Raw genomic sequence first — 16,973 nt, forward strand, 5'->3', positions numbered from 1 at the left:
AAATGTTAACGATGAGGGAGCAGTAAAATTTATGTTTTCACATTTAGCCCAACGAGTGTGAAAAGGGATTTGTGACTGATCTTTGTTAAGAACTGACGGACTTGGGGCTAGAAAATCTGGCTCTTGCGGTATGTGAAGAGTACATGTGTTGATGTATAAAGGCAGGTAAGGCAATTATGTGACTTCAGATCTTGTGACTTACACTATCATAGATATTATGCTTAGCTGACTAGTTTATCATTCAGGATTACTGCACTCGAGTTTATCACAGACGTTGCATCTAAGCACTAAATGCTGGCAGTTTCATTGTATTTTTTCCTTTATTGTTAACTAGTGATACTTTATTTAAGTTTCACACTGCATTATCTTTTTTTACTTAATGCACCGAAAGTAATTCTCAGCGAAATATGCGTGATGCCAGATGGTAATTTTTCACAGGTACTTTTGTGCATGTATGATGTAGATGGTAAGCTGTGCGTCAAGAATTTTTATGATGGCAGTGAGGTATGAGAAAGGGTAAAAGGACATTGAAGTGATAGGTTTACAATGTGGGAGTGCAACAAGGTTGTGCGATGTCCCCATGGGTGTTCAATATATATACAGCTATAGCTCAGTTTGGATCCAACTGGTTAGGTAAAAACCCATTGCTAGGCGGGGTATCGTATATTGGGGTAGATTTAACATGTAAAATACAGGGATGCGTTTTTCAGCCTTGGGTTCCCCATCCAAATGAGTCAAAAACAAGTTTAAAGCAAATCTAAATGGCCTAACAGCCGTAAAGGACGCTAATCTAAGCCTAACACCTGTAAATAACTCACTAAAACCAGCAAATAAACTCTGAAAATCATTAAAAATAGGTTAGAAAATATTGAACACCTCTCATTAGCACTTCTTGTAAGTCCATCTCTGGCCCTAGTTGTCATCCTTGCTATCCCCACTGAGGTTAGGGGATATGCAGTGCTCCCTAGCACTCAATCCTCCTCCTCGTTTTCATTTTCGTTCTTAAAGGCTCTAACATGCTTGCAGGCGTAGGCCTTGGTCACCTAATGGCGGCTCTCCATGCTGCACGATCCATTGCAGCCTCCCTGTTCAGTCCCTTAACCTTGAGGTCACACTTAATGACCTCGTCCCAAGTCTTTCTCGGTCTACCCCTCGTAAACCCACCCCCAATATTAACACTTCCCACCTTCCTCACCCAATTATCATCCCCCATCCTCTCCATATGTCCAAACCATCTCAATCTACCTCTCCTCATCACAACACCAATACACTCCAGTCCCATCCTACCTCTCAACTCTTCCATCGTGAACCCAGCACCCTCAGACCTTGGGCCCGGGACGTACTACACATCCACCTAATCATTGTCATTTCTGGACGTTTGAGCCGGCGAATATCCTCCTCCTTCACTGCCCAGGTCTCACTACCATACAGCATTACACTCCTAACACATGCTGCATACAAAGACCCCTTAGCACGCAGGGAGAGTCCTCTCAATGTCAGGAGAGGCAACAGCTCCCTGAACTTCTTCCAACCACTTCTCACCCTAGCCACAGAGTTAGCTCCAGCCCCACCTCCATCACACAACATGTCTCCCAAATAACAAACCTTTTCCACACACTCAAGAGATTCACCAGCAAGTTCAATTCTTTCACGTCTGACAATCTCCACCTGCTCTCCCCGACAAGCCGTACACATAAAATCAGCATTATCTCGCAGTCTACCTCTGATACAACTACATCTCTTATACACCCATTTATCACAAACACCACACAAAATGGAATTACTTCCCACGCCCTTGTGGCAAACTGCACATGGCCACTCTCCCTCGTCTTTAACAGTAACGCCACCAACCGTAGATATCATCACTTTTGTTTTATCTGCATCTACCCTTAAGCCCTTGTGTTCCATACCATCTCTCCACCTCCTAAACCTTTCCTCCGCCTCCCTTTTGTTCTCTGCAATCAACACCAAATCATCAGCATACAACTACTCCCACAGGAGTCCGTTTCTAAAGTCACGTGAAAAGGCTTCAAGTACCATGACAAAAACATGGGACACAAAACTGACCCCTGATGCACACCAACATTCATGGAAAACTCATCACTCAAATCTCCATTCACTCTCACCTGGGTGTGAGCACCCACATACATAGCCATAACCACCCTAACCAGCCACTCCTCCAAGCCAAGCTTTCTCATTGCCCCCTTCACCACCTCTCGAGGGACTCTGTCAAAGGCCTTTTCCAAATCAACAAAAACAAAATAAAGATCCCTTCTCCTACCAATATATTTTTCCTGAAGCTGTCGAACAATGAATATAGCATCAGTGGTCCCCCTACCTGGCATAAACCCAAACTGCATCTCATCAATATTCACTCTTTCTCTAATCATACCTTCTAAAACTCTCTCCATTACCTTCATTATCTGATCTAAAAGCTTTATACCTCTCCCTCATTCAACAATCGGTTATAATGCTCTCTCTATGCATCTTTAATATCCTCACTGTTGACCACTACCCTTTCTTCATCATTCTTCACACACTGCTCACCTATAATATCCCGATTATCCCTCTTCACCTGACCTGCCACACTACATACCATATTTTTCCTTTCCCCATGAATTAGGTTATCAAGTAAAAGTCTCTGTGACTCAGACTTTGCCCTGTATACCTCTCTTCTAGCCCCATCCTTGGCAGCCAAATATTCCTCTTTGCTACCATCCTTCTTCCATTCCCGGAAAAGCCTCCTTTTCTCCTTAACTGCAGATTCTACACCCTCATCCCACCACCAGGTTACTTTATGTCTTGGTGGTCCTCTTGTCCAACCGCATGTTACATCAGTAACTCTCAAGAGATTGTTCATGAGGGCTCTGTACTGTTCATTAACGCCTCTGTCTACAGCTCCCTGTTCAGCCACCACTATCCTCAACTCGCTATAGAAGGCATCCCTTACTGCGTGGTTTTTCACCTTCTATATTTTCCTCCTAGGTACATAAGTCCTCTTTTTCATCACTCATTCTTTAAGCACTATATCACAAATCAGTAGTTTGTGCTGCTGCACACACTCCTCACTTCCTATAACTTTAACATCCCTCATGAACCTCCTATCGGCCCTCCTAACCAGAAAATAATCTATCTGACTGCTATTTCCCCCAGACTCATACGTAATTAACCTACTGTCTCTTTCCCTAAAATATGTGTTGCACACAATCATGTCCGTTGCCTCCCCAATCTCGAGTATCCTTTCCCCTTCTGCATTCCTTAGACCATACGCACATCCCCCATGCACTCCTTCATAACCTTGTGCTGCTTCACCTACATGACCATTTAACCCCTTAAACGCGGATCGTCTCGTTTGCGACGCTCGGCAAAAAGGACATAATGGCGGATCGTCGCATTTGCGATTCTAGTACATTTTGAATAACCGCGGGCAAGCAGGCTCCAGCTGGTATTGTCTATCAGTACCACCACCCTTTAGCTACACTTAGCATACTTTACCTTTGTACTACTGACCTCAGTTGTTGCCAAGTATCGCGTTTTTCCCCCGTCCCCCCCCCCCCAAGGCCTGGCCAGCCTGGCTGTGATACATGGCAGCGCTCTGAGCGCTCAGAACTGTAAATCTGCGCTCTCCTCTCACAAGCAGTTCATGCTAATAGGAAACGCTTGTTTCCCCAGTTGTAACAATAGCTTTTTTTCTCACGGTTTGCCCCTGTTTAGCGTCAGTTTACCGCAGGCTTTCAAAGTGACATTATGGCGAGTTCTAGCTCTTCCGAGTCAGTGCAAGCAGCCGACAGGAACGAGAATAAAGTGGCGGGCGTAAGGCAGAATAAAAAGCGCGCCGTGGTGATCTTTTGGGAAGTAATATGATTGAAAATAATGTAATATACATGTTTATAGCTGTGAAAATGGAAATGTTTGTTGAGTGACAGGAAGACCGCCGCCACAGTGCATGTCGACCGTACGCTCCGTTGACTTTAGCCTTATTTTCAGTGCTTATTGTACAAATACGGATTCCAAACTACCTGTACGTTGTAGTATAAAGTTTACTGTGACAGAATGAGGCTGTGGTAGAGGGGAAACCGGGTTGCTGGAGGTGTGAAAGTGAAGATTTGGTTACCCAACTTTGCAAGTCTCCACAAGTCCTTGGGTAGTCCACGAAGGCTCAACACCTGTCTCTGGAGAAAGCTGAATGTAAGTACTATCTGCCATACCAAGTATAATGTTCTAGGGCTAATCTCTGATTTTTGGCTAATATTTTCTTACAGGTACTCAGACCGCGATACAACCCCGCCACTCGGGGGGAGTTGACTGTTCACGGCCGCGTTTAAGGGGTTAAGTCCCCTCCCAAAATCACTATCTCATCATCCTGCATACCATTCACTACATGTATTAAATCATCCCAAAATCAATCTTTCTCTACTTCATCCAATCCTGGCTGTGGAGCATGTGCCGAGATAATCGCAGCTATCCTTCTACCGAAGGATACTGCGCAGTGGCAGTGGCAGTATCGTAACGAATGAGGTCTTGCCTAAGTGACGTATTTGCTGCTGCTATAAAGCTCGAATTGGGAAAAGTTTCAATACCATCTCAGCACTTTTGCGGCACCTCGGCTTGGGTTACCTTTCCTAGAAGGGTAGTCAAGTCGTACCCCACCTGCTCGTGGTGACCTCGCAGACACCCTGTTTTTTTGTTTCTTTTCCATTTCTGTTTTTTTGTGCTTTTTTTTCTTTCGGTTTTCTTTTTTTTCTCCAAAATTAGGGTGACACAAACGGGGGCGGCGCTACCCGGGTTTATCCCGGGTAGTACTGTATATACGTTTTGCTGCTGTTGTTATTTTGTTTTATTTTTTTGTTCTCCCCTATCATGAGTAAACAACACCAGTGCCCTCGCTGCAGTAGGTCTGTAGCAAAAAGTGCACAAGCACTGAAGTGCGCCTACTGCAGAGAGTGGATTCATATAGCTTGTGAAAATTTGGATGCAGGCGACTATCCATTTATGAAGAGGAGCCACCAGCTGGGCTTTCGCTGGCTGTGTAGCCAGTGTGTTGCACCAGCAGACGAGGTCTTGGCTGGTGGAGGATGTAGTACCAAGAAGGAGTTTGAAGATAAAGTTATTGGGCCAATCTTTCAAGCAATCAGAGACATATCAAATAGACTGGAGGCACTACAGACCAAGGTCTCATCACCCATGGTGGTCACGCAAGATCAGGCCAAGTCATTGGCAGATGCTGTTCGCAGGTCTCTCGTGGGGGGAGGGAAGGCTCTGCCTGGGGGCGTGATTAAGATCAGTGTTCATGGCCAGAAAAAAGCCATTCATAGTCAGCATGTACTGATTGTGAAACCAGAGAGTGGCGCTGGTGCCCTGACAAAGCAGATGGGACCAGAAGATATCAGAGGCGTACTTAGCTCGGTACCGGGTGACAGCCGTCTTAAGACCAAGGCTGGTGGGCTGGTAGTGAAGTTTCCATTAGCTGAGGCCAAGGGTGAAGCAACTGGGGTGCTGACTGATCATTTTGGCTCTAAGGGCACTTTTTGCATATCAGAGCCAAACAAAATGTTGCCTAAAATGACCGTGACAGGCCCTTCCTCTTCCTTGGATGACTCTGACATCATCTCAAATATTCTGAGAAAAAACAATAAAATCAAGATGCTCGTTGATTGAGGTTGTACCCTCAATCTTCTCTTCACAAGGACAAGGAATGACACCAAAACTGCTGTCTTGAAGATGTCGCCAGAGGTGAGATCCTCCATTGTAGAACAGGGCAATTACATCTATGTGGATCTTACAAGATGCCGCGCTTTCAATAGATTCTGGGTTACACAATGTCATCACTGTCAAGGCTTTGGTCATACATTTGAGAGATGTTCTAGGAAAAGTTATGAACCTAAATGCATCTTTTGTGCTGGTGCCCATAAATCTGATGCCCTGGAAAGAGGAAATTATAAAGGTACAAAGCTTTTAGATCAGATAATGAAGGTAATGGTGAGAGTTCTAGAAGGTATGGTTAGAGAAAGAGTGCATATTGATGAGATGCAGTTTGGGTTTATGCCAGGTAGGGGGACCACTGATGCCATATTCATTGTTCGACAGCTTCAGGAAAAATACATTGGGAAGACAAGGGATCTGTATTTTGTTTCTGTTGATTTGGAAAAGGCCTTTGACACAGTCCCTAGGGAGGTGGTGAAGTGGGCAATGAGAAAGCTTGGGTTGGAGGAGTGGCTGGTTAGGGTGGTTATGCCATGTATGTGAGTGCTCGCACCCAGGTAAGAGTGAATGGAGAGTTAAGTGATATGTTTTCTGTGAATGTTGGTGTGCATCAGGGGTCAGTTTTGAGTCCCATGTTGTTTATCATGGTACTTGAAGCCCTCTCAGGTGACTTCGGACACAGACTCCCGTGGGAGATGGTGTATGCTGATGATTTGGTGTTGACTGAACAGAATGAAAGGGAGGCAGAGGAGAGATTTAGGAATGGGAGAGATGGTATGGGGCAGAAGGGCTTAAGGGTAAATGCAGATAAAACAAAAGTGATGATATCTAGGGCTGGTGGCAGTGCAGTCAAAGAAGAGGGAGAGTGACCATGTGCAGTTTCCCACAAGGGCATGGGAAGTAATTTCATCTTGTGCAGTGTTTGTGATAAATGGGTGCACAAGAGATGTTGTGATATTAGAGGTAGACTGCGAGATAATGCTGATTTTGTGTGTATGGCGTGTCGCGACGAGCAGGTGGAATTGAACTTGCTGGGGAGTCTCTTGAGTGTGTGGAAGAGTTTTGTTATTTGGGAGACATGTTATGTGCTGGAGGTGGGGATGGAGCTAACTCTGTGGACAGGGTGATAAGTGGTTGGAAGAAGTTCAGGGAGCTGTTGCCTCTCCTGACACTGAGAGGATTCTCCCTACATGCTAAGGGGTCTTTGTATGCAGCATGTGTTAGGATTGTGACGCTGTATGGTAGTGAGACCTGGGATGTAAAGGAAGAGGATATTCGCAGGCTCAAATGTACAGAAATGACAATGATTAGGTGGATGTGCAGTACGTCCCTGCATGCAAGGCTGGGGGGGCTGGGTTTATGATGGAAGAGTTGAGAGGTAGGATGGAACGGGAGTGTACTGGTGTTGTGATGAGGAGAGGTAGATTGAGATGGTTTGGGCATGTGGAGATGATGGGGGATGATAATTGGGTGCAGAAGTGAGAAGTGTTAATATTGGGGTGGGGTTGCGAGGGGCAGACCGAGAAAGACGTGGGACGAGGTCATTAAGTGTGACCTCAGGGTTAAGAGACTGAGCAGGGAGGCTGCCATGGATCATGCAGCATGGAGATCTGCCATTAGGTGACCAATGCCGATGCGTGCAAGCATGTTGGAGCCTTCAAAAACGAAACGAAACGATGGAGTAGATGGTGAGTGGGGTGTGCCTGAAGAAGTGGATGAGAATGGCAGTGCTCTTGAGGGAATTGGTGTGGGGAGGGGGTTCGTGATAGCCAATACCCTCTGTAGGCACAAAATGACCCACAGGTATATGTGGTGAGTGATGAGATGGGTGGGTAGTGAACTGAAGGCAATGATTGATTATGTGTGTGTGGAGGACAGAATGAGAAGGTATGTAATGAATGCACGAAGAGCATACAGAGCTTGAGGGAGTGAGCTTTTTGACCACCACCTGGTTGTGGCAAAAATCAAGGTTCAAGTATAAAAGAGGAATAGGAGGAGGGAAGGACAGGACGAAGTAGTCGATAAAGGAGGGCAGAAAGGTTGCAAGAGGATGGAAATAAGGGCGAATATAAGAGAGAAGTGGAGAAGAGATTGGGTAAATATGATTTGGAGCAGATGGGGGAGGCAAAAGGTGTGTACAAGACTTTAAAAAAAAATCTGTGCAGCAGTGAGGTGGTGTGTGCAGTACAGAGAAGACGAAAGGGGGTACAAGGAACAGCACGGCAGAATGAAGATGTGAGGCGAGCTGTGGCATAGAAGAAAGCATATAGCACGTGGATGGGATGTGAAGGCATAGAGGAAGTTGTGATTTTGAATAGGGAAGAACAGAGAAGTGAAAAAATTAATGAGAGAGAGTAAGAAGAGACTGGATGAGGAATTTGGAAGAGATTTGAGTGTAAAGTGGAGAGAATGTAAGAAAATGTTCTAGAAGGTGGTAGAAAAATGGAGGAAGAGACAGGGTGATAAAGAAGTTAGTAAGGAAGTGAAACATAAAAATGGTAGACTGATGGTGGACAAAGGAGAAAAAGTGTGCAGATGGACTGAACACTTTAAGGAACTGTTAACCCTCCCAGACACACTCACTCGATTCGCGTGACGTCGCCTTGCATTAGGTCTTGCACAGTCACTCGAATCGCATGGTTTAGGTACAAAAATATTCGTCAGAAAAAAACTTATAGGCCGATTTGCGTGATTTTTGGGCGCGTCATAGGGTCGCCAAAGCTTTCTCGAGGTAAGTCATTGGCAACGCTGCGTCGCTTCATCTCCCTCACCCCGCTCCCTCCAACCTCAGTCATTGTCAAGCAGCCAAGCGGTGAGAGTGACAGCTCGCGTTTCCCTGTAAATCCTCCATTATTTTCCCCCTCTTGCCCGAAGCAAAGGCCCCTATTGACTCAGTGTGATAATACATTGTATGTGAACATATAGTGACGTGATATTGTCGATGGAACATCTATATATGTGTTGAAAAGGAATAATGGCGGTTAGGAATCGTTGGGCCTTGGAGAGAGATGCATGGTCAGTGTAGCGGGGTTTTGCCACTCCGCCCCCCCGTAAGCCGTATAGCGTGAGTTGAAGTACGTCAATAATGCAGCCAAGGCCTAAATATATAGTGTGTGAAAGTTACTGTGGATGGCATGGTGAAATTTTATGGAGGCAGCAAGTGTTACGGATGGCTTCGGGGCAACCCGGAAGTCGGGAGGGGAGAATTGTAGCGGTGTTTTATGGCTTGAATTATTGTGATTCTGATCGTGTAAATGCGTATGAAATTGTATCAAATGTACGTAAAACATGCTGTAAATGCGTATGGAATTATATGAAATATGCGTAAAACATGCTACGAGTTTCCGTGAACGAGTGTGGTGTGTGCCAAAAATAGCGTTGCCTCATACTCTCAGTGATAAAAATGACGGTATAATGCAGTCACGAGCGGAATATTTGCCGAGGTTGTGGTTGATACATTGTTTTAGTAATGTATTTGTGTCTGATATCGTGTGAAATGCACGTGAAATGTCCCGTATGTGCTCGTCAATGCATAAAAAGTTAGGGTTAGCAAGAGTTTAGCGGCATGTGTGAAGAGAGGTGAGCTAGGCCAGGTATTGACGGCTCCGAATGCCGGCGGTAATTGCACAGGTAATGTATGTTGATATGACATGTAGTAATAACGTATGCTTATTACATAATGTAAGTGAAGTGTGCCGCGAGTGTTTGTGTAGTTGTGTATCCTTGATTAGCGAGAGTTCAGAGGAAGGTGAGCTGTCAAGGAAAGGACGACTACGAACGCCGGAGGTAAAATTGCACAGGTAATGTACGTTGATGTGAACTTTAGTAATAACATGCTTATTATATAATTTACGAGAAGTGTGCCATGAGTGATATAGTACTCTCCCAGCAAGAATTCTGTTCAGGGTGTGAGAGAATGGGAATTCCCCAAGTGCAACATTGTTATTTTGACCACCAATTGTAGGATTATCACTTTGTCTCTCTGTGAAATGCACGTGAAATGTGGCGTATGTGCTATTGAATGCATAAAAGTTAGGGTGTGTAACGCAGGTTAGCTAAAGTGTAGTGGCAGGTGTGAGGGGGAAGGTATGTACGGGTACGAAGATGTCATGTAATTGCAAAGGTAATGTACGTTGATATGACATGTAGTAAAGGATTATCACTTTGTCTCCCTGTGAAATGCACGTGAAATGTGGCGTATGTGCTATTGAATGCATAAAAGTTAGGGTGTGTAACGCAGGTTAGCTAAAGTGTAGCGGCAGGTGTGATGGGGAAGGTATATACGGCTACGAAGACGTCATGTAATTGCAAAGATAATGTACGTTGATATGACATGTAGTAAAGGATTATCACTTTGTCTCCCTGTGAAATGCACGTGAAATGTGGCGTATGTGCTATTGACTGCATAAAAGTTAGGGTGTGTAACGCAGCAAGATTTCTGTTCAGGGTGTGAGAGAATGTGGAAATTTCCCCAGGTGCGACATTCTAAATTTGACCACCAATTATAGGATTCTCACTTCGTCTCGAGGGTCACCACCATCCCCACCTGCTTCTCTCTCTCTCTCTCTCTTTTTGTATATATATATACTGTATATCCTAGAAAGTGTCACTCAATGAACTATATAGCTTCGGTTATTATATACAGAATATATAAAACACAATTTCAAATAGCGCATAGATGGGAAATTAGAGAGAGAGAGGCATCTTGTACGGTTGATTTGGCAGTATGTCTAAAGGTGATTCACCACGCGGGCCACAGCCTGAACGGACTTCTTGCAGGGAAATGACTATAGTGTACGTGCGTATCGTTGATTAGCGATAGCTGAGAGAGAGGTGAACTTGGCAAGGTATTATGTACCGTACGTGAAGTGTGCACCGAGTGTTAGTGTACGTTCGTATCCTTGATTAGCGAGAGTTTAGAGGAACGTGTGTTTGGAAAGGTAAGGACACCAATGAATCACGGACGTGAGTGGACAGGTACTGTTCCTTGCAACGCCGGGCAACGACGGACAGGTACTGTACCTTGCAACGCCGGGCAACGACGGACAGGTACTGTACCTTGCAACGCCGGGCAATCAAGGAAGTTGTTGGACAAGGTACTGTACCTTGCAAAGACAATTCTTCACACATATATTTTCTGCATACAATGCTTGTGATATGTCCCACGAGTGTTCATGGCAAATATTGTACCATGTGTTGGGTGAATTTTGGGGGAAGTTGAGAAAATATTTATAAATATATATAATTTTTGTGGAAGTTGCAGAAATATGTATATACGTGTGTGTATATATATATATATATATATATATAGAGAGAGAGAGAGAGAGAGAGGCTAGAGAGAGAGAGAGAGAGAGAGAGAGAGGCTAGAGAGAGAGAGAGAGAGAGAGACAGAGACAGGCTAGAGAGAGAGAGAGACAGGCTAGAGAGAGAGGCTAGAGAGAGAGAGAGAGAGAGAGAGAGAGAGAGAGAGAGGGGGGGGGGAGTGTCATTCATGGGTGGGATGAAAGAGGGGAAGGCGGGCATAGGAAGTAAAATAAATATATATCTACAGTATATAGTCTCTCTCTCTCTCTATATATATATAGAATATATAGGCCTCTCTCTCTCTCTCTCTCTCTCTCTCTATATATATATGTAGTCCTACATCTATATAAGAATATATATATATATATATATATATATATATATATATATATGTGTGTGTGTGTGTGTGTGTGTGTGTGTGTTTTGGAGTATATCGTAGTGGCTGGGAACCTTAGAAGGGAAAAATAATTATAGTAAAGAAGGAAAATATAGATATATATAGGCCTACATATATAGATATGTATGTATATCTATATATATATCTATAGGCCTATTTTTTTATACTTATATATATATATATATATATATATATACAGTATATATATATAATATTTTCTTGGAGTATATCGTAGTTGTGGGTAACCTTCGGAGAAGGAGGGCCGAGAACATTGGAAAATATATATATATATATAGATATATTTTGGGATGGCACACACACACGGACGACAATGAACAGTTATGAGAGCATGGAAAAACACCGAACAGGTATCGTTCATGCGAAATGATCGTATATGGTGCAGCGATTGGTCCTTTGGAAACATATAACATCACCTGTGTAGTGATGCTCGTAGTGGAAGGTGTTGCGTGAGGGTGGATAATATCTCTTGTTTTACAGCACAGAACCTAAAGACACTGAACTTTTTCTGAGTAATTACTGCCAAGGAACATCATTCAGCACAGAAAGAAAGGGACTCTCATCCGAGGAGTGGCAAAAGGTTCTGTTTGAGGAGGAGACGACAAGCGAGGAGGATGAGGAGATAAGCGGTGCTTCAAGTGAGGAGGACTGGGTTGACATCGATGATCCCACCCCTGAGGCGTCTGGACCACCACGCCTGACAAGATGGAAGCGGACACCAACACCACCGGTGTCCCAGGTTTCAACCCAGCCGTTGTCCCCACTTCAAGAAGAGGCATCGCCTCCTCTAGGACCTGTCGGACCAAGAGCGATCGCTGTCTCTCCACCTCTTGCCTCCAGTTACCCCTTGGCCGGCCTGACGTCCCCGGCAGGGCCGAGTTATGTGACACTGGCACCTGCACGTCGTGCAATTTCTGCACTGGAACTGGTGCAGGATGCGACTGTGTCATCCTCCCCTGGCCGGGCCCCAAGAGGAGACACCATCACCGACCCCGACGAGGAGAGAGTGTCATCGTCCTCATCATCACCACCACCTTCACCGCCACGAAGACGCCACGGTCCTCAGCGTGGCCATGGAGGCCGGCCAAGGGGTCGCTGAGGAGGCACAAGGGTGTCGGAACCCCGACCCACTGCAACCCGTGCGAGAGGTGTTGACGCACGTGACGAGGGATGGAGCAGTGGCCCATTCACGCCAGCAAATGGGCCCTTTACCGGATCCCCGGGGATGAAGGTGGATACGCCAAGAACTCCTCTGCAGTTTTTCCAGCTGTTCTTCACCAGGGAGTTGTTGGCGTACTTCACCCGCGAGACGAACAACTACGCAGCATTCTTGGGGACTGGTTTGGACTCATGGTTCATCTGCAATGAAGAGATGATGGCCAAGTTCCTGGGGATCTACTTCCTCATGGGGGTAGTAACAATGCCGACCATCAGGCATTACTGGCATCGGTCCAGGGTGCACAACTACCCCATGTTTTCGCAAGTGATGAGTGGAAGGCGTTTTCGGGCCATCTTGAAACACTTCCATGCATTCAACTCGCTTGCCATCCCCAGGGACAATCAAGACTGGCTCATCAGGGTTCGCACGGTACTCGAGTGCGTACTCGAGTACCTCCTTCAGCGGTTCCAGAACACCTACCAGCCCGAAGAACATCTCAGCCTGGATGAGGGATCATTGGCTTGGAAGGGGAGGCTCAGCTTCCGCGTCTACAACCCAATGAAGCCTGCCAAGTATGCCATCAAGTTTTACATCCTGGCTGAGGCTTGTTCGGGCTACATCTCTAACTTTGAGGTGTATACGGGGCAGAGGAAGAGCTTGGAGCAGACAGTATGGAGCCTCGTAGAGCCGCTGAGGGATCAGGGATACAAAGTGTACATGGACAATTATTACAACTCTGTATCCCTGTGCAAACTCCTCTTCAGTGCAGGAACCTACGTGTGTGGGACCCTACGCCTGGCTAGAGGAGCACCTAAGCAGCTGCAGGACATCGCACGGAACAGGGAACTACCGGAGCCGGGCATCACAGCGATGCACAAGGATAATATGATGGTGCTGCTGTGGAAGGACAAGCACATCGTCAACATGATCTCCACCTTCCACAGCGCAGACACCATCCCAAAGCGGGTTCGAGGGAAGACCAGGGCACGTGACGGGACGACAAGATACGTCCAGAAGACCGTGGACAAGCCCATCGTGGTGGTTGACTACAATCGCCATATGGGTGGGGTAGACCACTTTGACCAAATGGTCCAATATTACCCACTGCAACGCCGGACCGTCAAGTGGACCAAGAAGGTAACGTTCTACCTCATCCAGATGGCGATGTTTAACGCCTTCGCCCTGTACAAGAAGACCGTACGGAGGCAGGTCACTCTGCTGGAGTTCCTCGAAGAGATCATCGACAAGCTCCTATTCTTCGACGAAGCAGAGTGGCCTCCGTCAGGGCACGTCATCCACCACGCCCCTGATCTTCCAGCCCAACGGCCAGGAGGACTCCCAGCACCTGATGCAGCACCACCACAGCTGCCAACACCACTGGCTCCTGCGCCACCAAGAGGGGACCAGGACCAGCCCGGAGCACCACCTGCAGGAGGAGTCCCAGCACAGGAGCCACCACCACCATCACTTCAGGAACCAGCGCAGGTGGAGAGGGAGCCATCACCACTTCCTGGTCCGTCGGGAGAACCCGCTGTCGCTGAGATGCCCGGGCCTGCAGCTGCACCTCCAGGACAACAGGACCAAGGACACCCAGGACTCCAGCTCAGCAGGCGACGTCGCTTTGTAGACCACAGACTGTGGCTGGACAACACACTGGGGCACCGTCGGGAGAGGATCCCTGGCAGGAGGAGGCTGCGGTGCACCCTGTGTTCCCTGGGCAAGATGAGGAGGGACACAAGTCACATGTGTCCTGTTTGTGATGTGCCACTTTGTGTAGGGGATTGCTTTGAACGGTTCCATACTGAGCAAAGTATTCCCTAGTGGAGTGTACACACACACAGACACACACTCACACACACACACCAACACACACACACACACACACACACACACACACACACACACACACACACACACACACAAACACAAACACTCACACACTAACACACACACACACACACACACACTAACATACTTACACACTCACACACACACACACACACACTAACACATACACTCACACATACACTCACACACACACACACACACACACACACACACACACACACACACACACACACACACACACACACTCACACTACATAACTCCTCATCTTCAAATCCCTGGTCAAAGTGGATCAACACCCCTGGAGGAAGTGAATTCTGCAAATTTGGTTGATATATATGATAATCTATTACCATTACCTCTCCAATTTTCAGAGAAATAACCATTTTCTCCAACAGATTACACTTATGAAAGAAAGTAAATCTCCACAGCAGTATCATTAGAAGTTATGTTTATGTGTAGTAGGTTATAACAATAGGAAAACATCCATGGAAGATGTAACAGTCTGTACAGATAGGGGGAAAAACAATTGGTAGCATAGTCTTCTGGCAAGTGTGCAAGGAAATTACAGTGTGTGTAAAAGTTGGTAGCGATCGGAAGAGTAACCTCACTTTGTCGGCCAATTACTCGAAAACTATTAGACTTTTCGAATTCCTGTTACAACCATCATCAAAACCACAAAAATAAACGTATGATCAATACCGGAATGTAAGCTTTGGGTAGCGGTTTGGGGGGGAAAAGGCTAGGGAAATGTTTTTTTCACTCGCGGTTGTTATCAGTGACAAGCGCTCAGAGTAATCACCTAACTTTGTCGGCCAATTACTCGAAAACTGTTAGACTTATCGATTTTCTGTAACAACCATGATCTATACCACTAAATTCTACGTATGATCAATACCAAAATGTAAGCATTATGTTACGTGTTGTGCGAGAAAAGGCGGTGGAAATGAGTGTCTCTTCCCGGCTGTTACCATTGAGAAATGCTCGTAGTAATACTCTCAGTTTCTCTGCCAATTACTCGGAAACTATTGGACGTATCGATTTCACGTTTGAACCATGATGAAGAGCAGGAAATTCTACATATGTACAATACATAAATATGTAATATTTCTCATAAGAATTCGTTGTTACATAGACGGGAACATTGCGTACACCTTGCGCGCATCACCAAAGTCAATCACGCACGGAGTGCCTAGTACTTTTTTTCGATTTACTCGAGAACTATGAGGCGTATGGGGTTTTCCCGTCACAGTGGGAAAGCTGGATAATTGGGGCATATTACTATGTAATAAAAACGTTAGGTGCCTGGGAAAACTTTGCTCTCAGAGATCAGTGAAATTTTTCCGAAAATGGCTCTCAGTTTTTGGCCATTTTCTCGAAAAGTATACATCGTATCTCAACCGGATTGGTTTCGTTAGAAAGCTGATGAAATTCTCTATAAAAACTTATTAGATCATTTTCCTGTAGGATGGAAAACATTCAAACGGCGATGTTAGGAAGTGAAAAATGTTTACTCGACCATGCATCCAGGGCTCATAACTTTTTTTGCTGGTGTTTTCCTGTGTTTTGGTCATGTTTATCAGATAGAACAAACATCGATGCATACCTGGAGATAGGTTTCATGGGAATACATGGATTTTTGGGTGGCGAAAATAAGGCAAGAATGTGTTTCATTCACTCAAATTTGCCCCGCGCGCGCGCTCCCCGGCCGGGCAGCTTCGTAGTGAAAATTCCTGCACCAGAAAACTTACTGAAACTTACCGTGCGGGAAAGGGTTAACATAGAGAATGAAAGTGATGCAAGTATAAGTGGCTAGGGAATGGCTGGGAAAAGGAGGGTGGTGAGAGGGGAGGAAGAGATCAGTAGGATGGAAGCAGTGGATGCCATGAAGAAAGTCAAAATGAGGAAAGTCCCAGGAACTGATGAAGTGTCATGAAATTATGAAGCATGGGGAAGTGATGGTGACAGAATGGAAATGGAAGATGTGCAGATTGCCCTGGGAGGAAGGCAGTGTCCCTGAGGACTGGAAGTAAGGTTTCATTATTGTCCTGTACAACCAAAAAGGGGAAAAAGATGTGTGAGGTAATCATATGGGTATTTGTCTTCTAAGTGTAATAGGCAAAGTATATGGTAGGATACTTATTGACAGAGTTAGGGAAATAACAGGATTTACAGGCATATCCCATTTTAACAATGTAATTGGTTAGGTAAAACCCCATCATTAGGCGGGGTATCTTATATTGTGGTACTTTTAACATGTATTTCAATGTGGACTGTTTACCAGACTTTGGTTTCCCTCCAAACAAAGCTCAAAACCCACCCAAATGAGCCCAAAAACAAGTTTAAAGCCAATCCAAATGGCCTAACAGCCGTCAAGGATGCTAACATAAGCCTAACACCTGTAACTCACTAAATCCAACAAATAAAATCTGAAAATCATAAAAAATAGGTCAGAAAATATCAAACACCTCTCATTAGCACGAGCTACCCTAAGCCTAACACCTGTAAATAACTCACTAAAACCAACAACTAAAATCTGAAAATCA

The 16,973-nt window shown here is 45.5% G+C and overlaps 1 protein-coding gene across 1 annotated transcript in view; it reads right to left on the bottom strand.

Annotated features, from left to right (window-relative positions):
• The window catches only part of HUWE1 (HECT, UBA and WWE domain containing E3 ubiquitin protein ligase 1), a 1,134,422-nt gene that overhangs the window by 1,089,897 nt on the left and 27,552 nt on the right, over window positions 1-16,973 (bottom strand). The gene's annotated exons all lie outside the window — the stretch shown is intronic.

This window comes from Coenobita brevimanus, chromosome 55 (genome assembly GCF_032717465.1).
Source record: "Coenobita brevimanus isolate Jiangsu-jjx chromosome 55, ASM3271746v2, whole genome shotgun sequence".
NCBI classification, from domain to species: Eukaryota; Metazoa; Arthropoda; class Malacostraca; order Decapoda; family Coenobitidae; genus Coenobita; species Coenobita brevimanus.